At 40.2% G+C, this 23,287-nt stretch overlaps 1 protein-coding gene across 1 annotated transcript in view; it reads left to right on the top strand.

Moving 5' to 3' along the window:
• Positions 1-61: 61 nt before the first annotated feature.
• Positions 62-23,287, top strand: part of LRRN1 (leucine rich repeat neuronal 1) — a 37,467-nt gene continuing 14,241 nt past the window's right edge. Inside the window, exon 1 of the mRNA XM_012659250.1 lies at positions 62-569. The gene's annotated coding sequence lies outside the window, so the exon portion shown is untranslated. The remainder of the gene's footprint in view (positions 570-23,287) is intronic.

Here is a 23,287-nt window from a genome sequence, read left to right as displayed (position 1 = left end):
GGGAGGAGACGGCGGAGCAGCCAATCCGCGCGCAGCCCATCAGCTGACCGCTTTTGCTTACACCAGGTGCACGCCGGCTGCGGGGAGCACAAAGCGGGGCGCACAGAGGGCGCCGGCGGCGAGCCGGGGAGCGAGGCGAGGCCCGTGCGCCCGCGGCTGCAGCGCCCGCCGGGCGGGGAGAGGGGCCGGCGGCGTCAGCCCGGGCGGCGGCAACGGCGCGGCGGCATCCCTAGGTGCCTGGGGCGCCTTCCTCGGGACCTGGCCACTCGCTGCCCCGCCCTCTGCACCCCACTTCTTCCCTCCTGCCCAATCCTGTCTGCCTCTGCCCCGGCCCCCAAAAGCCGGATTGAACCCAGCCCCGCGCAGCAGCTGTTGCTCGTGTCGCTGCCTCGCCTCCCGTCTTGGTGCTCTGCCGGGGGTCCCCCAAGGAGCCAGTGCGCGCTGCGGGCTGGGAAGGAGGCGCCGCTCAGCCGGTCCTTTTCCTCCTGCTGCTACTGCTGCCGCCGCCGCCGCCGCCGCCGGTGCCCGGTCCGTGCGCACCCCGACACCCCGGCCAGCTGGGCCTCGGGGTAAGTGCGCTGGCCAGCCGGGCTACGGCGGGAGGTGTGGGAGACAGCAAGGGGAAGTCGAGGCAAACTTGGTGGCGTGGTGGACCCTAGAGGGTCCGGGGAACCGCGGGATAAGATCGCGGGCCTAAGGCGGACGAGGGGGCGCGGCTCGTGGAGCTGGGGAAAATGATGAAGTCAGGAAACGGGAACCTAGTCCCCCCACCCGAAGAAAAAAGGGTGGGGGCAAGTGGTAGTTCGGCAGGAAGGCCAGACAAAAATGGGCAAAAGGCAGCGACTGGAGCCGAGCCCGCTGGGTTTCAGAGACGGACCAGTGTGGGAGGGTGGTGCCCTGGGATTGAATCGGAGGAAGGAGGACTGCTGGAATGTGAACTGGGGAAGGCAGCTGGGCCCGAGCAGAGCGCGGAAGAGGGGGCCCAGGGAGTTGAAAAGAGGGCCAAGAGAAGGGAGAGGAAGGTGGCAGGTTATGCAGAGAGAAGAGAGGAAGGATGTCTTGGCGGGGCCCTTGGTCAGAGAAAGGGGCAAGAGGAGTAATTCACAAAGCATTGGGTGTATTGAAGTCAAACCATTAGAAAGAATCTACTCGACTATCGGGAGGTCTAAGCGGGGAAAAATCCTCACCCTGTACGTTCTGAGCACAGACGCGGGGGCAGCCTCAGGAGGCTTGCCAGAGATGCTGAAATGTCAGGGAAGCTCCGGTCCCCTCCAGGAATGGAGCCGGCGCTTCGTTCCCGCTTCGGCCCGGGTCAGGAGCGATGAAAGTTTGCCAGCCAGTGGCCTTTGTGCTGCGTGGAGAGGGGTGTGGGCGGCCGCCGACTCGGTGCTTCTTAGGTTCCCGCGGCGACCGCCTCCCGCGGAGGGAGTCCCCGCCTGGCAGGCTGGAGTTGGGTGGAAAAGTCCAACAGCGGGAGGGCGGCCGCGCACCGGGGACAGGTGGGAAAGCCCATCCCGGGACGGTTGCGGGGGAACTGGCGTGGATAGGCGGACTAGGACGTTGGGCAGTAATGCCTGCTCCAGGAGAGCAGGACCTTGCCTGTTTGTGTTCACTGCTGTAGCCCCAGTGCCAAGAACAGTGCCTGGCCCTGAATGAATGAATGAATGGCCGGGGTGTAAATGAGGCACTTGAACCACGCAGGCAAAGGCCAAGAGTCCAGAAAATGGACCCTTCTCTAAATCTCATCCCACCGTAAGTATTTTCATTCCCAGACCTAGATAATAAAGGAAAAGTGGAATTCCAATTCGGTGATTTAGGCTTTTGCTTGTAGGATTTTCTGAAAGACAACATGTTTTGTTCTCCAATTTGCTTTGCCAAAACAGTCTAAAGAATTAATATTACTCGAATATGCTCATTGCTTCATTTTTAAAAGCTAGGACTAGAGGCTTGGAAAGTTCAGGAAGGTACTTTGATCAGTGTAAATCTAGAGTAAAAGTGTTATTGGTTAGGGCCATGTGTGTTCTGAAGTCTCTGATTTGCATGCAAATGTGAGCAGATCCTGGCAGATGTCTGGCCTCATCCATTCACATGAAGGAATTTGAAAAGACAAGGAGTCTTCAGTTAACAATAGACCTTAAGAAAATAGAATAAAGACGCAGTGTGAGTTTTTCTGTTTGGGAATTCCATGGCTTGCTGACACCTTTATTCAAGAGCCAAATTCTTTGAGTGCTATTGTACTGAAAGCTCAGAGTACTGCTTGCTCTTTACCTGGCTGTGTGTATTTGTGCAACATTCAGGCTAGATATTCTAAGCTAGTTAAGAAAATGATTAGGTGAAACAGACAGTAACTTTAATCCACTTCTGGTGGCTTGAAGTGATTTCTGAATCCACCCTCAACTTTTAGAGTTTCTTTTCTTTCTTCTTTTTTTTTTTTTTGCTAATTCTACCTTTTGCTCACATTTGCTCCCCATTCTCAGATATATTCAATATAGAAGAAGATAGTTGTCATTGACTTACATGCAGGTCTCATTAGAATGTTCACTATGTAGTCAAAGTCATTTGGCTCTTAAGGAACCAGACTTGTAGAACTGCAGGTGATGAAACCATCCCATCCCTAGTCACTAGAGTGGTAGAACAACAAACAGGGAGGCAGTCATGCAAAGCACCTCAAAGCAAGGACCTTTCTGCCTTGGCTGACATTAGCTGATTGACCACTCTGCACTGTTCACCTCCTGGCGTTGTGTGACCGCTGAACAAAAGGCGGACAGTGTGGGCAGCACGTGAGACCGGCGATTATACCTACCGACAAACCAGCCCCAGTGGCCTCTTCTTTTGTCAGTCTCAAACACTGTTGAAGGGAAAAAGAACCTATTCACTGAATAGCATTTGCCCCTGTATTCTATATATTCACTGAAAGGGACATTAAAACACAACCAAAAAAAAAAAGACAACATTGTTTTGGAGGGCTCAGTGTTTAGGGGGGAGGGGTGGGCAACAGATGTTAGTCTGCTATTTTACATGTTTCCTTAAGTTATTTTTGCTGGTTCAGTGCCTTTTACACATAAGGTAGTATTTTTCCCAGGATGAGAAAAATGAATTGAATCAAATTTAAGTGAGAAAATTTTATAGGCAAGTTTGCATTTTCTGTCTTAGAGCTATATAGAAGTTAGAAAGTAACAAATCATTGTAATAAACTCTTATTTGACACTTAAGCTTGGGATTCTGTCTTCCTGATGGAGTTGAGGATAACTATAAAATAAACTTGACATTGCTAAACTAGACTATAAACCATTGTGTTGTAAATTTATCGTCTAGGTATTTTTCAGACAAACCTGGTGACCTTAAAATGACTAAAGCCTCACATTTGTGAAACCTTATCTTTGGCTATTATCCTGCCTGTGTGAAATCTTTATTCTGCAAATCTAATGAAAAGAAAGATTAGAGCTCATTCCTTGGTAAGTAAAAGTAATAAAGTACTAATTATTAGAAAAGGATTAGTCTGCTAAATAAAAGATCTCAGACCAGAGCCAACTGTAGACCATGGTTCTGAAAAATAACAACAGGTAACTCTAGTTAGTATCTGAAATTCTGAAAAAGCAAGGAAAAACTCAACCATTGATCTCTCTCTGGTTAGGCTACTATCTTGACCTCAACTGCTAGAGCCATTACTACATATTCTAAAGCAGTGACACTCAGGGGAATATACCAGGTACTCAAGAAAATCTGCTTCTACAGAGCTATATTGCTACTTCCCAAGTTGGTTGACTATAAATAATGATTATAAGTAATCAGAATGGTGGGCTTTTGGCACTACCATAAATAAACCATAAGTCATAAATAAAATAAGGTAAATTATAGGACACAGATGTTATTTTTACTAGACTTTCACAATGCTTTCTTAAAATTTATTTTTAAGCTACAAAATAATGGTTCTCTGAATAATTCATTTGAGCACTAATGTAAGGTTGCTCAAATATTGTATTCAATTTTTTTAAAATTATGCTGAACATCTATTTTGGGTTAAGCCAATCAGGAGATAAAGCAACTTCCATTTTAGAATCATATTTTAGAGTCACATGATCATTTAGAATCATGTTTCTGGAAGCAATGGAAGTATCTTTAACTCATGAATAGAGCTTTGATTAATATTTTATTCAGGATGAAATTATAATTATATAGATGAAGTCAGAAAAACATGTATCCTTTCTTGTTTTGGCTCAAAGTACATAATAGCAAAAAAAATTAAACCTTATCTGTAAAATTCAATACTTTAGTGACCAGGGGATCCATTCATTCTAAAGTGAAGTTTGCTTTTTAAGTTTTCTTGTTTTAGCATATTATCATTCACCTACTTTATGGATATATTAGAGTGTAGCCTCTAAGTCCCAAAACATAGACAAATACATAGTAAGTGATTTATTAGTATTGCATTACAATCCATGATAATATAAAATAATATTTCCAGACTTTATGAGCAGCACCCTGTAGAACTGGTAAGCATATTATTCAATAATTAAAATATATGCCATTTTTATGTTACAGGTTTTTCTTTAAGAAACGATATGCAGGCTTACATACTATTATATTTTTTACTTTTTGAATGTTTTCAAAAGCTCTAGCCAAGGTAGAATGTTATTAGCAATTTTATCAGTTGTTTGGTTGGTAAGCAAGCTATTACCTAGTCATAGCTAGGTGATCTTGGATCAGTTTCTTAACCCTGCCAACCCTGTTTCCTCATTTGTAACATAACAGAGTTGGGTGAATAGGGCTGGAAGGACTAACTGCCACAATCAATGAGATTGCTAAAAGGTTTAGGGAAGCTGTGCCTCCAACATCACAACTATCATAAACATTTAACTTGCATGGAACCATTGTACTTAATGAACTGAAAATCATCCCCAAGATGCAAAGAAGCTAGGCTTAAACTTGCAATGATACCCACCAAAGGTCCTGTCTGCTCTGACTCCAGAGTACCCTCTAAAGATAGATGCTGCTGCATCAGCTTAGGGCACTTAGTTTTAAAATCTGTGGAGTGAAAACTGCTTTTATAGTGGCTTATTGCCTTCCATTTATACTCTTTATAGCTCAGAGGTTGGAATGTTATTTGAAAGCTTTGATTAATATAAATGAGTTGTAATTTTCTGACCCAGGCTGTCCTAGCTCACATCTATTATACCTCTGGCAGACATGTGGACTTCACAGCTGTCCCCTCATTTGTGTATGAAACAGACACACTGGTGGCATTTTTTGGTTACCATAGTTACATTAACAATATACATGTGACATGACATCCTTCTACGTGAAAGGTTTCTGTGGCAGATATTTTGTAGACCTGGGAGTAAAAGACAACTATTTAAAGTTTGGGGAACACATAAATTAGTCTGCCATTGTTTTCTGGAGCCATCATTTCAATCCGGAGGAGAGCCATCCTGCAGTGGTGTCCAGGAAAGGGCAATCTTGGAAACAAAGATTTCCAACAATGCCTAACCTCTACAGGAGAATGTCCATTGAATATGCATTTCAAAATATTTGCTCTTCCTATTTATGACTGCCCTTTGTGAGATAATGTATTAGCATAGTGATTTTCAATTTCTACAGGGAAAAATGGACAGCACCAATATTAGCATCCATCTTAGTAAGACGTAGGAGACAAAAAAAATCAGTTTGCACTGTTAAGCAGTGAGCACAAAGAGAGAATGACCACTTAGGAAAACTAAAAAAGCTTTACAAAGAAAGAAAGGTGGCTTAATTGGTTTCATGCCTATAATTTTCCCCTCTAGAAAAAAATGTTAGCATGGCAATAAAGAATATCATTAACCTGCATTGTTATTTTACAATAGTAGTAAGTCTCAATTTGCATCCATAATAATCAATGTAATCAAGTACCGTACAGAGAATCAGGAAGGCACAGGCTCAGTTCCCAGCGATGACACTAATGACTCCTTGTCTGACCTTCTGGATGTCCTGCAACCCTCCTGGTGCTTCAAGGCCCTGTCAGAGTTATCTTTTAACAAGTCCAGGAATGCTGATAGATGTTTCTAATGTTACCACTGCAAAGAATTTGATTTCTGCCCCAAGTGCAGACTTGTATGGAGAGCCTATGGTCTGGGGCACAGCCCCCACTTTCTGCAAGGTGATTTATTTTTCTGGCCCTTAATCCCACAGCCAAGAGATTTGTGTTTGTTTGTTTTTTAAATATTCTCCCCCTAATATTGACAATTCGCCACCACTTCACCTGGGCCTCCTTGAGGGAAAAAACTTTTACTAGGGATACGGGAAGCTATTTACAATCATCAAACATTTGTTTACCCAATAAATACATATTGAGCACCAGCTGTATGCCAAGCATTGTAGGTGGCATTAAAACTAAGAGATCTTAGCTTTATTTTTCTGTGGCTTGTACACTGAATCCATCTTAGGCATTTTGTTTCCATCAATCCATGTATTCTTCTATGAATATTTATTGATTGCCCAGTAAGAAAAAGGCAGTTTGCGTAGAGGATTTTAGTCTAGGGTGATTTTGCCCCTTACGGTACATTTGGCAATATTTGGAGACTTTTTTTGATCGGTTGTCACAACTGAGGGGAAGGTGCTACTAGTATCTAATGGGTAGAAGCCAGGAATGATGCTAAACATCCTAAAATGCACAGGACAGTTCCCCACAACAAAGAATTATCTGGTCCCAAAGTTAGGTAGTGCTGAGGATACTGGTCTTGCAGATGTTACCTCTGTTCTCAGTGAACTTAAGTCTTAGGAAGGGTTACAGAAAGGAGACTGGCAAGTACCAGGTAGTATGCCGTGACAGTGAGACTGCAGGCTACAGAAGGAGGAGCCTTAATTCAGATATTGGCTGTCAGCAAAGGCTTGGAAAAACACACCAGTTAATTCACAGAACAGGCTACCACCTGGAACACAAGTGTGTTCAGCAGGAGACAATTTTCGATCTAGCCTCATTGAACATAAGTGAGTTGGATGGTTGCTTGAGAGAGGGTAGACTCCTTAAGTTTGTTGAGAACTCTAAACTGAAGATGGGAGTTGTTAATTCCTTGTAGGACTCACTCAGGACTCAGTGTGTCTTGAGCAAACAGGAGAGGAAGCTGGAAGCAGAAAGTCAGTAGCAATGAACACCGGTCAGCACAGACTGCGTAAAGGGAAGATGCATCAGAGTTGACCAAGCTAACAATGCCTCATGTTTTACAATTTTTAAACTCTGCAGAATCCTTAAATATGTGTCTCATTTCACCTGTCACATTTTGAGATACGAAATATTATCATTCTTTCTCCTTTTTTTTTAATAACTAAGGGACAAGAGCCATGGAGACGTTCACTGTGACCATGGACAAGTCACTTAATATATCTCTAACGTTTACCTATAAAAGAAGAGGGGCTGCAAAGCTACTCTCCCTAGCACAAGTTGAATTTGTCTAAGGTCACACATTTGTGAAGGACTGGAGCTGGGAGAAGACCTGAGGCCCCCTGCCTGTCTCACACCTAGTTCCTTTTCCACCTGGACTCTGGCTGCGTCCTCCACTGTGGAGTCAGAACAGGTAGCAAGATGACAGTGACTCAGCATTTAGCTCTTGGGTTACCAATGAAAGCGTGGACCTGCGGGGCATCAGTTAAAAAATCTCATGCAGGGAAACTTAAGCTGGGTTTCTCATACACCGAAGGATTAACCAGGCCCTGTCTCTAATATGTTTATCTTAAGCTGACCTTAGCAGCATAAAACAATACTTGTGACAAGCCGGGAAGAAGGGTTTATAGGACAGCGATGCTAGAGTTAAAAAATGAGGTAACTCTGAACATATGGAAAGAATGGAGGATATTCTGCCTAGACAAGATGTAACTGTGGCGTGGTTTTCTGTTTTTGTTTTATATTTGCTTTTTTCTTTGGCGGGGTATTTAAGTTTCCTACCAGAGAATGATGACCAGTGTATACATACAGGCACCCACACCTACCCACGCATGTGAACACACATGAAACAGGGGAGACAGATTCCATACTGAGAAGTTCATGTTTATTTGTGTTTTAAATAAGACTTATGCATCAGAATGAGTTTTGGAGAGAGTAAGTTCTGAAAGGTGTACTGACTTCTCACTCCTCTGGGATAGTGTAATGTTTTCTTGTGAGAAGTAAGACTGAGAAGCTGCATGACCACTCAAGTTTATTTTCATCTTCTGTGATTTCCAAGATCATGAATAAGAGTTAATAGGGCTTCAGCCATGTCCTGAGAATTTCCAGGACACTAGCATTATTTGTATTAACTCATCAGACCATCACAGAACCACCGAGGCAGTGGAGTAGTAATGACTGGATTTCACTGGCTTATTATTCTAGCTGACTGTGGTTCTGTGCAGTGAGGCTCTGTGCAGTGAGGACTACCGGTAAAGCTCAACCCCCCAAAGGACCAGTTAGTGTTGCTGTGTTCTATGGGGACACAGCCAACCTCCTCACATACTCAGAAACTCATCCTTTCTCACTCAGGAGCCTAGGTGAAAAACTCCAGTCACTTCAAAGCCATCTGAAGGGAAAACACAAAGTTTGTGAGCAGAGGCTAGTGGGATATTTTTCTCTTCGTGTGTGAAGGATAGCACTGTTAAAATGGAACACTAGCAAATGAGTTTCCAAATGGCTTCACTACCAGGATTGCACAATGGAGTGAGAGATTAGCTCTATACTTTAGTAATTGGGAGGAAAATATTATATAGGGCTCCCAAATTATATCCCCAGAGCCCACTATTTTTCTTAACATAGCATAGTAGTAGTAGAAGATTGATAATGATATCCAACATTATTGTGCCTTTCCAGTGTGTTAGAAACCATCATAGATACCTTATATGCGTTAATTCTCTTAATCCTTACAACAACTCTGTAATGTAGACACCCACTTTATAGCTTAGGAAACTCAAGCAGGCAGCAATTAAGTAACTTGCCCAAGGTCACACAACTAGTGTGTACTTAATAAATATTTGTGCAGTGAATGGATGAATGAATATACTTTATTCTAGAGGAGAGAGTCCATTATTTGAATTCTCAGTTTATAGCATTCCTGCTTTGCAGGCAGGGCACTTTGAAGAACTGTCTCTGTGACTTGTGAATGATAGGGGAAGAGCTGGTCAATGGCAGAGCAGGGGCTGAACTTGGGTCTGACTCTAAACCTACACTGTTAAAGCCTTGGCTATGTTTCTTCCTCTTTAATTGCAGCCATAAAACAAAAGAACTGGACTAGATTAATTCTCATAGCCCATACAGCTTGAAAAATCCTATGATTCCATATTAAAGTCTATGTAAAATAAATCATTTTTTTACTACTTTTAATTTTGAAATCTAGTATTTTTATTTAACCAATCATCATTGAATTACCCTTTAAAATTACATTGGAATTATTAAGAGAACATATATTTTTTTTTATTTCAGCATATTATGGGGGAACAGATGTTTAGGTTACGTATGTTGCCCTTGCCCCCCCTCTCCCCACCAAGTCCAAGTTTCAAGTGTGTCCATCCCTTGGATAGTGCACATTGCACTCTTTGTGTATGCAAATACCCGTCACCCCCCCCCCCCCCCCCCTGCCCAACATCCAATAGATGTTATTCTTATATGTGCACTTATGTGTTGATCAGTTAATACCAATTTGATGGTGAGTACATGTGGTGCTTGTTTTTCCATTCTTGGGATACTTCACTTAGTAGAATGTGTTCCAGCTCTATCCAGGAGTATACAAGAGGTGCTATATCACCGTTGTTCCTTAAAGCTGAATAGTACTCCATGGTATACATATACCACATTTTATTAATCCACTCATGTATTGATGGACACTTGGGTTGTTTCCACATCTTTGCAATTGTGAATTGTGCTGCTATAAACATTTGGGTGCAGGTGTCTTTCTTATACAGTATCATTTGAAGAGAACGTATTTTTAAACCATATTTAAGATAAGTCATTTTAAATGGATGAAAATGTATACTTAAAGATTTTTCTCCTAACCATTGCCATCACACTGCATATTAAGTTATATCATCTTTGTCTAAATTTAGAAGATTTCTAAAAATTGAAAAGCATCTATTACAGAAAACACAGAAGTAAAATGATTAATTTTGAAAAAATTACACTGCAATTGCAGAACTTAGCAGAACTAAGTAGACTGCTGAATCTTATGGAAAGTATTGAATGTTTTTTACAAGAGCATCCAACTGCTAGTAATATTAAAAACCACTACTTGAGATTTGCTTCTAAAGATCGTTTTGCTTGAAGGTGTCCTCATAACATGCACCAGAACAATGTGTCAGTGATTGCCATAGTGTTATATGCAGCTCAAGGCAGGGGCTTAGATATGCAGCCCAAGGCAGAGGAAGAGTGGGTAACAAGGCAGGGCTTAGAGTTGGGAAGAATTAGTTTCAAAACTACATCTTGGCTCTGTGATCTAGAGTGGTTTCACAGAGCCTCAGTATCCTCATCTGCATAATGGGGATAATAATAGAATCTACCTTTTAGAATCATTGGAATCATTCAATGAGAGCATGCATATGATACCCATAGTACAGTTTCTGAATGAAGGTAAGTACTTAGTAAATAGTAGCAATGAGTACAAGTAGTATTGTTATGTAGACATCTGACATTTCTGCATGCTACTGTGTCTGCATTCTGAGGATGCTACTTCAGAGGCAAGTGGAGAGATTAAGAGTCAGGAAGATTCAGACTAGCTGTTTTATGAAGTCAGTAGTTCACATGGTCATCGTCTTTTGTGGTAGATCCCAAGAGAGCTTTATATCTGTCTAGACATGCAAGAAATCTTGAGTTAGCTGGCGTACTTGGAAAGAGCTGGCAAACAGATTAATACATTAGAGCCTTTTTTGTTTGTTTCTAGATTCTCTTCTGTATCCACTCTGTCTTTCCTTTCTTAATGCCCCTAAGCTGTAATTCACAGAATCACATTTTCTAACCAGAGAGAATAGGTTAGTTTCAGAGCTATCATTCCACAAACAGGAGCTGAATTCAAGACATGGAGTTTGAGGTTGCTGTGAGCTAGGCTGACGCCATGGCACTCTACTCTGGGCAACAGAGTGAGACTCTGTCTCAAAAAAAAAAAAAAAAAAAAGACATAACTAACGGACCCAAACGCTTCATCTGTCTATAGCTATTGTGATAATACAGTTGCTGGGGCATGTAAAACTCTTAGAGCAATGCTAAGCATCTTCTAAGTGCTCAATAAACAATGCTGCTACCATTGTTATTGTAAATTCTTTTTTTTTTTTCCTTTTCTTTCAATTTTTTTTTCTTTTTCTTTTATTTCAGCATATTATGGGGGTACAGATATTTTGGTTACATATGTTGCCCTTGGTCCCCACCCCCAAGTCCGTGTTTCAAATATGTCCATCCTTCGGGTGGTGCGCATTGCACTCCTTGTGTATACAAATTCTTAGTATCACTGTCATCTTACAACATCATCATCTTGTTTCTTCACCAAACCGTAAGGCTCCTGGTTGGGACTAGATTAGCACACCAGGGCAGTATAACCAAGAGTCTTTCCATAAGCAGTGTCAGTCGCAAAGCAAGAGAAAGTCACCAGGCAAGCCAAATCAGGTGTGACCCCTTAGGCAGATCCCTGCTGCACTAACACAGAGGTGCTATGCTTAGCCTCTACCCCACCTACCCTGTTTCACCTAGAAGATTTTCACTTGCATGTGAATGGGAGAGTTGAGAATATCATTAACCTCATTTTCTCAGAAGTCTTTGTGAGATGAAAATAATAATTATTTACAGGGAACTTCATATTCATTGTCTTGTTTAATCCTCATAATCAGAGCTTTCCAATTGGTATGTTCAGATTTACAGGTAATTGTACTCTTAGCTCTTGGGGACAGCCAGTACCCCTGAGCTGGTCATCTGGCTACCCTTATGGGCCAATAAATATAATTTTCTAAGCATACCAAGAGGAGCACGTACCAACCCTGGGAGTTAAATATTATCACCGTTTTAAAGATGTGGGAAGAAAAACCCTGAGATAAGGAACTTGCCCAGTATCTTACAGCTAATAAGTATGTGTAGGAACAGGTAGTCTCAACCCTGGTTTTCCTCCAGACTGAGTTAGTCACACTGCCTTTGATTTTCCCACATCTTCTTGTCCTCACTTCAAGTATAGCATGTGTCATCTGAATTTAGGATTATTTATTTACATCACTGTAATACAATCACCATTACCAAACAGCTTCTTAAGAGAAAAGAATACAACTGAGTCTTAGGTTCCTGAACCTATAAAAGCACTTAGCACATGGGAAATATACTTAGCAAATATTCAGTCAATAAAAGAGGAAAGGGATTTCCATATTGTATGTCAATTTCATTTTGCCATACTGCTTCTTTTAAACAATTTTTACAAAGTTATTTCCTCTCTAGTTTGGTAGAAACTAGATATTATATATATATATTATATATATAATATATATATAACTCAGATGTTATTATATACTCAGATGTTACTGTGGTGTGATTTTAGAGAGGTTATTACAGAAAGTTGAACTCATTTGGGAATGCTTTTATGATATTATTGCCAAGAAAGTGTTATTAATCAAAAATTATTCATTACATGCATGTAGAATATCAAGTGCCATTAGAAGAGTGACCCAAGGGGATGAAGAAAATGTACATGGTATTATTTCTGTCTCAGATGAGCTTCCAGACTCAGTGGGGAGATAGAGTGAATAGAGAGGCAAGACAAAATAATGAAGTGATGATCTGTAGAAATCGTACAACAAAGCAGAAAAACAGGGGCTCAGACCACATGAGGCTGGGTTTGAATCTCTATTACATATTAGCTGTGCTCAGTCTTGGTTAAAAGACTCAATTTATTGATCCCCACATGCTCTTATCTGTAAAATGGAGGAATGATTTCTATCCCTAGGGCTGCTACAAGGATATATGGGAAAGTACTTGGTACGGTTCTTGGAACATGACAGTCATTCACTTCAATCATTTGGCAAATATTGACAGCACCACTTGTGTGCAGATCTTTTTCTATAAGCTAGGGATATAGTGATGAACAAAACAGATGATATGTGCTCCCTTCCCATGTGGAGCTTGCCATCTGATTAAAAATGCACTTAGCCACATCTGGCTGGTGTTAACATGAAAGAGGTGACTGATGTTGAGTGTGCAAGATCCTCCATGAGATTTAGATGGTGAGTAATTTCATTAGGGCTCTAATGACCATAACACTTAGTTGTTATTGATTTTTCCTCACTGGAAAGATCTACTTTTCTGCCTGATCTGAATTATTATGGTTCATAATACAGGGATCATTTCAACACTGAGTTAGCATTTTGCCCCTGTAATAATTTGTTTTAGTTCCATCTTTGTATTGACTTATAACTAAATATAGATCCTGTTACCATATAGTTATCAAAAAAGATGGTGGAGTTAAAGTCAGTTATTTTTCATCAGGATGCAGAGTTATCCTTTATTCCATGTTTTATGGCAATAAATCTCTGGCTCCCCTGCACCCTTGTATTACTAGACTGTTTTTCTCTCTATGTCCCTTGAGATCTTAATCTTCTACTAGATCTTTATGAGAAAAACTCCTAAATTTCTCTGCAGCCATAACCTCACTCCCAAACTCCGGTCCTATGTTTCCAAATGCCTGCTGGATATTTTCACCCTGAAAACCACATCACTAAAGGAGCAAGAGGAAAGCAGTGGTTTCCAGGATTCAGAATGAACTGTGGCTGTACGGGAGAAAGCCATTGCCTGCTGCAGAGGAATGAGGCCACTGCCCACTAGCCCAGGAGTGGGGGAACCTGGGGTGGAAGTACTCCAACCTTTCCCTTCCCACCCTCTAATCATTCAAAAGGAAACTCATCCCACTTCCAAAAGGAGCTCTTGTTCATGTCTGCCCCTATCTTGTTTTGGGAACCACTGTCATCACCATCATCCAGGCTCAACCTTGGCATTATTTTGAACTCATCTCTGCCCTTTCTTCACATCTAGTCAACTGTGGTATCTAATAGATGTTTCTCCAGTTGTAGTTCCCTAATGTCTCTTAAATATCACCTTTCTTCTTTGTTTCTATCACTACAACCCAAATTTCAGCCCTTATTGCCTCTTATTTAGCTTATGATAAGTGCTTCTTAACCAGTTGCCCCATATCCATTATGCTCCCTCTCCAGTCTGTCTTACACACAGCTGGTGGACAAACCTTTCTGAATTAAAGAAATGAATCCATAGTTTCTCTGAAAAAGCATTTATTTAGTGGTCTCTTCTGGCTATGAGATTGTGCTAGGTATTCTCGATGCCCCTCCAGATGCACTCAATACCCTTCTCCACTTTGCTTTGTGCCCTGGGAATCAGATGTGTATGGACTGTATCCGTAAATGGGTCCCTTGTCACCTGGTTTCTTGCTGGGTTCTGCTGCCTACGGTAGCTAGCTCAGGGATACTTGACCATCCTTTGTGAATATACCTTAAACTTCTCCATCCCTTGTGCTACGGTTTGAATGTATTTGTTCCTCCAAAATTCATATGTTAGAACTTAAAGCCCCAAGGTGATGGTATTAAGAGGTGGGGCCTTTTGGGAAGTGATGAAGCCATGAGGGCTCTGCCCTCTTGAATGGATTAGTGCTTTTATAAAAGAGTTTGAAGAGAGTACTCTAGTCCCCTTTTGCCCTTCTATCTCTTTTGCTGTGTGAGGACACAACCTTTGTCCTTTTTGCCCCCTTCCGCCATCTGAGGATACAGTAAGAAGGCACCATCTTGGAAACAGAAAGCAGCCCTCACCAGACACTGAATCTCATGGCACCTTGATTTTGGACTTCCCATCCTCCACAACTGTGAGAAAGTAAATTTCTGTTCTTTATAAATGACCCAGTCTCAGGTTATTTTGTTATGGTGGCAGAAATCGATTAAGATACCTTGTAAATGGTCCCTTTTTAAAACCTTTCTTTATTTACTCCCTTTTGAATGTACCATCTGTTTCTTCTAGGTCTCTGACAAGGATGAGAAATAAGAGAAAACTCCTTAGTGAAGCATTAAAGTCCCTCCATATCTGGGCACCATCCTACCTTTCTGTGATAATTTCCATTCCTATTGTGGCATAACTTAAATCTCATTCAAAATGAAATAGTTCTTTTTCCATGGACCTATTCCAACTCTGCTGCTTGGTGCCTTTATACCAGTGGTGTGCTGGTGAATGCTATCCAGAAAGATAAGCCCTGATTTGTGTGACCAATTTTAAGCTATCAACGTGATGTCTCTGGACTCAGGTTTGAAAAGAAATTTCACAATGGTTCAGAATACCACTGCTTTGCACACCACTCCCCCCTGCCTGGGATGCTCTGCAGGTCCCCCTCCATCCCTACCCACCAGTGCCTTACACAGAAGAGGTGCTCAATAAACTATTCTAATTCATTTCTGTCACTCATGTGGGCATTTGGAATGGTACAAAAACCTAATTAGCAACTACATGTTGATGGTAACATTTCTTTATGCGGAATTTTTTGGTGAGTGCTAACATGGGTGCTAGTTAGATTTTTGAGTCTTGAAAACTCTGAAGTGGAAAAAAGCTATTTCCTCACATTTTATGCCAAGTTGTTGAAGCTTACCATTTAAAGTTCCTTAATTTTCCAAGAAAACAATTCTTACTTTCTGGTCTTGTTTTCAAATTACATCTTTATTATCCTCATTGAAATATAATTTGAAGTAATAGTAAACCACCACTAAAATACATTTCCTCAATGTAATAACCATTTGAACATTCCATAGTTTAAATTATGTCCCCTTAAACCTAAAAGTCTACAGAAACTTCTAAGGTGCATGTTAGTCCTAGACATATAAGATTGTACTGCAATTTATTCTAAAGTGTATTTTGTTAAGAAATAACCCTTTTATTTAGTCAGTCTTCCTAAGAGATAAGTTTATTTTGCTTCATTAAAAAATGATTTCTGTATTTAAAGTTCAAAGTATAACTATAATTTCTATTGGAAAGCCAGGAGGTAAAGTAATAAAGATGATCTTATAATAGCACTGGATTATTTTATATTTTAATGGTCATGAATGACAATATGGATGTTCAACTCAAATTATTCTTTTTACTTTTAATTTAATAAACACATGAAGAGAAACTATAGAATGCACTGTGATTTATAATGCCCACTGGCATTTTAATGCTCTCAGCTGTTCCTTCGCACCATTTGATTACACAAAGCCTAAACTGTGTAATTAAGGACCATCTCACTAATGTGCCCTGGTGGATTTATGGTGTCTAGGTCATCGATGATGTGAGCACTTTGAGTATTGGACCATTAGTTTCAAATGCATGCTAAGATACGGGAACACATTGGCATCAAGGAGAATCTATAATAAGAAACTATTTCAAATTCAGGGAGGTGGCTTTCACCTGATTTTAATTTACCAAAACAATTTAAAAACTTGATTAGCAGAAATCCTAATTAACTAGATTTTTTTTCTCCCTGGAGTCCACTTTTAGAAGAAAAGGGAAAGTTGAAAGAAAATAAGTTAACCAGGGCTTTAGATTAAAAATAATTCCAATGAGTTTATTATCAGGGCCTTGAAGAAAAAATTGTCTCAATAAAAAAAATATAACCACCCTTATCAAAGGCAAGAAAGTGGGTATTAAAGTTTAAAACTAAAAGCATTCTAGGAAACCTTCAGCTAACCAGAAAATTAAATTCGCGAATTCCCTGAGCCTAATCTTCTAGTTAACCGATGTTTTACTCTGCAAGTTAGTGTTCTTCTAAGTATCTGTGTATCTAAGAAAATACTGCAGTATACTCTCGGAGGTCCAGTGAGACAGTTAAGACAGAAAGGGCCGTGTGCAACACACTTGGCTTTAATCTCGGCTCTTTCACCTATTACCTGTGGGAATTCTAACATCACTTGGATTAGCTATGATTCTCCAGAGAAGCAGAACCAATAGGATGGATGGATGGAGAAGGAGAAAGAGAGATTTATTACAGGAATTGGCTCATGTGATTGTGGAGGCTGGGAAGCCCCACCCTCTGCCATGCAAGCTGGAAACCTGGAAAGCTGATGTTCCGTCCTGCTGTCGTAAGAACTCATAGGTAAAGCACCGTCCGTGATTTTTGTTTTGTATCCTGCTCCCCATCCTTTGGCCATTGTGACACTCTCTTCTTCGAGAGTCACTGTGGCCCTCAAGCCTTCAGAGGGAAGGTAAGAATAGGTAGGCACACCTTTTACTTCATTGTCTTGCAATGGTTACGAAAATCGAATTCTTTAAGTCCTTTTTAGAATAAATAGTCATATAAAAATAGTTTAGAAAAGGAATTTGAAACCAAGTTAATGGTAAGAGTTCAGGGACAGATGGCTTTATTTTGTTTCTTTAAAAAAGATGACATCTAGTGTGCTTGAGTTCTATCAAGTCAAAGGACAAGTCCTTCATTCACCTGAACACTGCTGTCTTTAACCGTGATTAGCAGGAACTTTTATGCTAAAGCTATAGACACTTCCATATGTCTGTCTTCAAATTTTAAAGGAACATTTTAATGTGGAAGGGATATGTTCTTGACATTTTCTCATTCTAAAGTTTAAACAGTGCTTACTTAGTCTTCTAACTGGCAAATTCTAAGCAGTCAGACTCTTTAGAGAAATAGCACTAGATCAGAGCTAAAGGCTCCCATCTTAAGGGCATTGGATGTTTCATTTTTTTAAAAATGTTGTTAAAATGTCAGATAATTAATAAAGACTACTGGATTAAAAATATAAGAAAAGACAGTACAGAGCTCTAGGTCAGCAAAGAAAAATGCAATAAATGTTCTGAAATGGATGTGCAAATGTTTGCCATTGTCTTGATAAGGAGAATTATTTTCACTGTTAACAAACTAAACTTTAATTCAGTCTGGGAGCAATTGCGAATCTGATACAGTCTAATGGAATTGCTTGACTTGGTTAGCATCCAAAAATATACGGCTTGGTATTAGCAGCCTACATATTGGCACTTACAGTACCCACAGTGATGAGTCTATTTTTTCATTGGTATATCTGTAGTATTGAATTTACAATACAGAGCCATTGTAGCAGCAGCTCCTTATGCAACATTTATTAACAAGGCATGGTGAAATCTATGTCTGAAGTGAAAATACTAAGCAATATACTGTAAAGTAGTTAAAAAAAAAGTAATGAAACTGGGCCTTCTAGGCATATTAAGGCTGCCAAACTAAAGATTTAGCATTTATTTAACACTTAATCATGCTGCTAATTACAAAGCAATTATTTCATATAGACATATCACAGGAAGAGAATTAAAATAATCTGTAAAAAACTAAAATTAATTGATTTCATGGTAGTTTTGATATCATTGCACTTGCTCTTGCTAAAAGGAGCAATAAAAATAGCTCAGTCATTGGTTGATGTCTTGTTCTCTTTAGCCTTCTGTCAGTTTCTCAATTCATAATGTTAAATTGCTACTTTATGATTCCAGCTATGCAAATGGCCCATACAAAGAAAATAACAAACAAACTTTCTTCATCCTACAAGTAATTAAAAAAAAAAAAATAATTCTTTTTTCTTTGTCTTACTTCCTTTGCCTGTCATGGAATGTCAGGTTAAAAGGGATTTGGAAGACCAAAGATTCAAAAATTCTTCAAATTGTATCTGGTGTATGACAAAACATAGGAGGAAAAATGATTTGGACATAGAGTTGAGATAGTTCATGAATAATATTTATAGTCTAGCCTGCTAGGTCCTAGAAGAAGCAGCTATAAAGATCATGGAGTTTACCATAGCTTTTAAAATTAAGAAATGGATATATCTCCCTATCCATAAGATTTACAGTCAATGGTAGAAAACAACCTCATTTCGTAATCAATTGTGTTTAGTGGGTGTACAATAGGGAGAAGGAGGGTAAGGAAAGTCAGTGCCTTAATTATTAATATTTAATAAAATATTCATATAAAAATAATTTAGAAGGTAGTTAATACATATATTAACTACTTTAAAACCGTACACTTTATTGGTTTGCTAGGGCTGAAGTAACAAAGTACCACAAACTGGGTGGCTTAAAACAACAAAAATTTATCATTTCACAGTTCTAGAGGCTAGAAGTCTGAGATGAAAGTATTAAAGTGTCAACAGTCATGCTCCCTCTGAAACGTGTGAGAATCAGTCCTTCCTCTCCCTAGCTTCTCGGGGTTTGCTGGTGAACTCTGGCATTCCTTGGCTTGCAGTCTTGTGACTCCAATCTCTGCCTTCATTGTCACGTGGCATTCTCCCTTTGTGTCCTGTCTTCACATCATTTTCTCTCTTTTGAGGACACCGGTCAATGGATTAGGGGCCTAGCCTACTCCAGTATGACCTTATCTTAACTAATTATAACTACAACAATACTATTTCCAAAAAAGGTCACATTCTGAGATCCTTGAGATTGGGACTTAAAACACACCTTTTTTTTGGAAGGCCACAATTCAATCCATAACAAGCATTTTGTCCCAGATCGTGAGACCTTATGGTAAGTGACCTAGGCATTTTGCATATATTAACTCATTTCAACTTTTTAACAACCCCATGAGGAAAGCATGCTGACACCACTGTCAAAGGAAGACATGGAGACTAATAAAGTCACATGTGTGCAGAACCAGATTTTAATCTCAACCTGTTGACTCCAAAGCCTGTGCACATTCTCATCTGAAGAGCTGCCTTCTCAGGAATAGTTTTCCTATCCCCTTTTTTTCTATTGAGAAATATAGATATAATTTCCTAAGTTCTCAAAAACCGTTTCCACCTTTCCCACAATGATATTAATTTGCCCTGCTAGTTTTCAGAATTACTTTTATCTCATATCTTCTGTAATTATGTGGTCCAAAGATAGGATTCAGGATGACGTGTTTTTGATGGAAAGTAATTAAAATGCCTAAAATTCAAAACAAATCAGTGTATTATCACCTAAAAGGCTTATTTGTTCATTCAACAACTGTTTTCAAGTGCCGAGTTTATGCACAGCATTCTATGAGGTCCTGGGCAGCAAACTTGCTATCAAAATTCTTAATTTCTGAAAAGTTTTAAGCAGCCTTTTCTTTAGGAAATACGGTACAGTCATGACATTTGGTATAGGGATAAACATTTTTTGTTTAGGTTATTTTCTATGAAAGGTGTTTTTCTTTAATTTTGACTTTCAAATACCGTAGTAAGGAGAGCAATGGTACACTCTGGTACTTGACTTGCAAACAGGAGCTCTATTGTGATGAAAACTTTTGTTTGCCTCATCCTGAGAATCTGGGTAAAAGAATTCTTTCCTTATAAATTTCCTTCTGGATTCAAATAATGTGAACTGTTTGGCTTTCCTGCTCTTGCTTCTTGCACTCCCATTGTCCATACACCTGTTTCAGACAGCCTTTGTTCTCTCTGGTGTAGCAGAGAAGCCCAATAAATGGAAAACAGTCTAAAATGCATCCTGTGATGTACCTTGGTTGATTCAGCTAACATTCATTGAACACTTGCAGGCTAGTCACTGTGCAAAGTGCAGTGCCCACCATGATCAATAAAACATAACCTTGGACCTCAATCCAAGAGTTTGGGTCACCTCTAAGAACACTATGATGATTGACTAGAGGAATGGAACAGAGTGGCTTAGAGCAAATCCAAGTCTAGCTGTGTCTTTGCAGTTACCAGGTTGCAGCTGACATGCCTGCTAGACCCTCTGAGCCTGTGAGTGGCAGCAAGGCAGAGCCAGGCCAGGATGGCTTAAGGCTGGAGTAGTCAAGCTTGTTTGGCATTATAGTCCTCTGTGGAGCTTTTTAAAATACATATGTATTCCCAGACCCCATCCCAGACCCACTTCATCAAAATCTCCATATGACACAAGAATTTGCATTCTGAAAAAGATCTCCAGGTTACTGAACAGCTAAGTTTGGAGATCTAGGGCTGTGCTGCCTGATGTGGTAGCCTCTGGTCACATCTGGCTATTTAAATTTCATTGAAATCAACGGAAATAAAATAAAAGGTAAAAATTCCATTTCTCATTCCCACCAGCCACATTTCAAGTGCTCCATAGCCACTCAAGAACTACCATGCTACTGGGCAGTGCAGATACAGAATATTTCTGCCATCGCAGGAAGTTGTATTTGATGGTGCTGACAGCAATGACAGGTTGGCAGTTCTCACCTCGCCTTCCCATAGATCCACATATCTCTTCATCCCTCCCTTTTGACATGTGTCTCCTTTTACAGAGGCACTTGCGTATTGGTCTTAGTCACCCCCCATAAGATTATAAGCTCTTTAAGGGCAGGGTCTGGTCTTCCTGGCCCTGTGACATAGTAAATAATGAGTATTTTTTTTAATTGAATTAAATCAATCTGGCTCAATTAGCAGTTTTATTGGATCTCTTTTGCATTTAGACTGACTCCAGATTGCAGCAGAGTCTGGAGAACAGGATGGATCAGGGAGCAGGTTTTTCTCAATCATAAGCCTTACGATGCATGGGGAGCAGATTTCTGCTAAATTGCAAACTTTTTTTTTCTTTTACAGTAAGTCTTTTTAAATCACAGAAGTAGAGGAGACCCAGAGACCCAGCAGGACTGTGAGTATTTGCAAGCTTAAAACTGTTGTCATATTCGGGCACCTGGAAAGCACATTTTAATTGATTCAGTTAGTCATTTGATTTGTTTATTGAGTGCTCACTATGTAGATGCCAGGCTCAGGGTTTGACCCTGGGATGACTCATTTTGAATGAGACAGAAACAGGTTCCTTACCCCGTGAGACTCACACTATCGTACTGGCATATGGAAAAATTGGCAAGGATTCTCCCTGCCCAGATAGGTTGGGATGGGAAGGGGATGTGATTTGGGCTCTGGCATCAGATACCTGGATTCACAGAGAACCTCTACCACTCTACTGCACTGGCTACAAGACCTTAGCCATGTTATTTCATTTTTCTGAGTCTCCATTTTGTCATCTATAAAAATAGGAAACAGAATGGTACTCCCCTCATAGGGTTGTGAGCATTAAATGAAATGATTTATGTAAAGTACTCAGTGCAGTGCATGTTGCATAATAAGAGCTTAATAAGTACTAACTGCTATTCTTCTTACGACTACTGCTCAGCCAAACCTGGGCTGCAGTGCACGTTCAGATGTAAAAAAATGAGAAGTGCCCACAAGGTTAGAAAATACTTCATTATTTGGAAATGATGCTTCCCATCTTTCTTGAGGTAATGGTTTAATTCCCTTAGCTTATTGTTTATATATTTACTTGCAGAATAACTATGATGGATATATAAGTGTTTTGGTAGATGCCCATTTCTTGTTTTAATTTTTTGATTCTTTGGTGAAGGATTTCACTTGTTCAGAACACTTCTTTCCATGACAATTAGGAATCTGGAAATGCTTTGGGTGTCATGCACCCTCTCTAGCTGTAGAAAGGTATGTGCTTTTTAACATAGTGTTTACAAAAGAGAATCCTCTACAGAGGCTTACCATTAAACTGCAAAATTGAAATCCTAAGTAACTGGAATGCAAAAATTTAATTAGCATTGTCTCATTAAAATAAAGTGTAGCTTTATTCTTACCTTCAAAAATGACATTGCCTTTGAAAATGCATTCTGGAAATGAGCTGAGAAGGGAATGGTTGGATCTTGAAGGCAGTCACTTGATACCTGTGGAGTTTGCAGATTGAACCTCCTGAGTCCCTTCCCATTGTTTTTTCTGAGGGAGGAGGACATTCGCTTGTGTACCTGTATACAATAATGAAATAAAAATTAAAAATCTGAGACCTGCCATATTCTCACTTAAGATTCAATGAAAACTGCCCTTGCTTTAAGATTTTTCTAGTATTCTACAATCTACGTTATCATTACCCAAGGAATAGAGGATGTCTCTGTGGTACCCAGGCTATTTGGCAAACAGCTGAACCATCCCATGTCTTCACTGTGACTTTTTGTGCCCAAATCATTTTGGAAGAAACTGTATTGCCTTCAAGAGCTATAAATGCTCCCAGGCAGTGGATCCGTATTTCTCCTACTTCATTGACAGTACCATTCATTTGATTTAAAATTGGGGGTTCTTTGGGATGATCATGTGACATGTGGGAGGTGGTGCTTAGAGCATGGGCTTTCAAACCAGAATGACTCAGTTTGAATCCTGCCTCCACTGCTTTCTAGTTGTGTGTCTTCAGCAGATTACTTAGTATCTCTATGCATTGGTTTCTTCAGTGTGAAAAGGGGACCACGATAGTATCTACCTTCTAGGACTTGGGTCCCCTATCTCTTGGTCCAGTACTCTAATCTCTGTACCACACTGCTTCTTAAACTACTTGAGAACCAAATAC

Source organism: Propithecus coquereli, unplaced genomic scaffold (assembly GCF_000956105.1).
Source record: "Propithecus coquereli isolate 6110/MARCELLA unplaced genomic scaffold, Pcoq_1.0 Scaffold60, whole genome shotgun sequence".
In the NCBI taxonomy this organism is placed as follows: Eukaryota; Metazoa; Chordata; class Mammalia; order Primates; family Indriidae; genus Propithecus; species Propithecus coquereli.
This window is presented reverse-complemented; position numbering and strand designations above follow the sequence as displayed.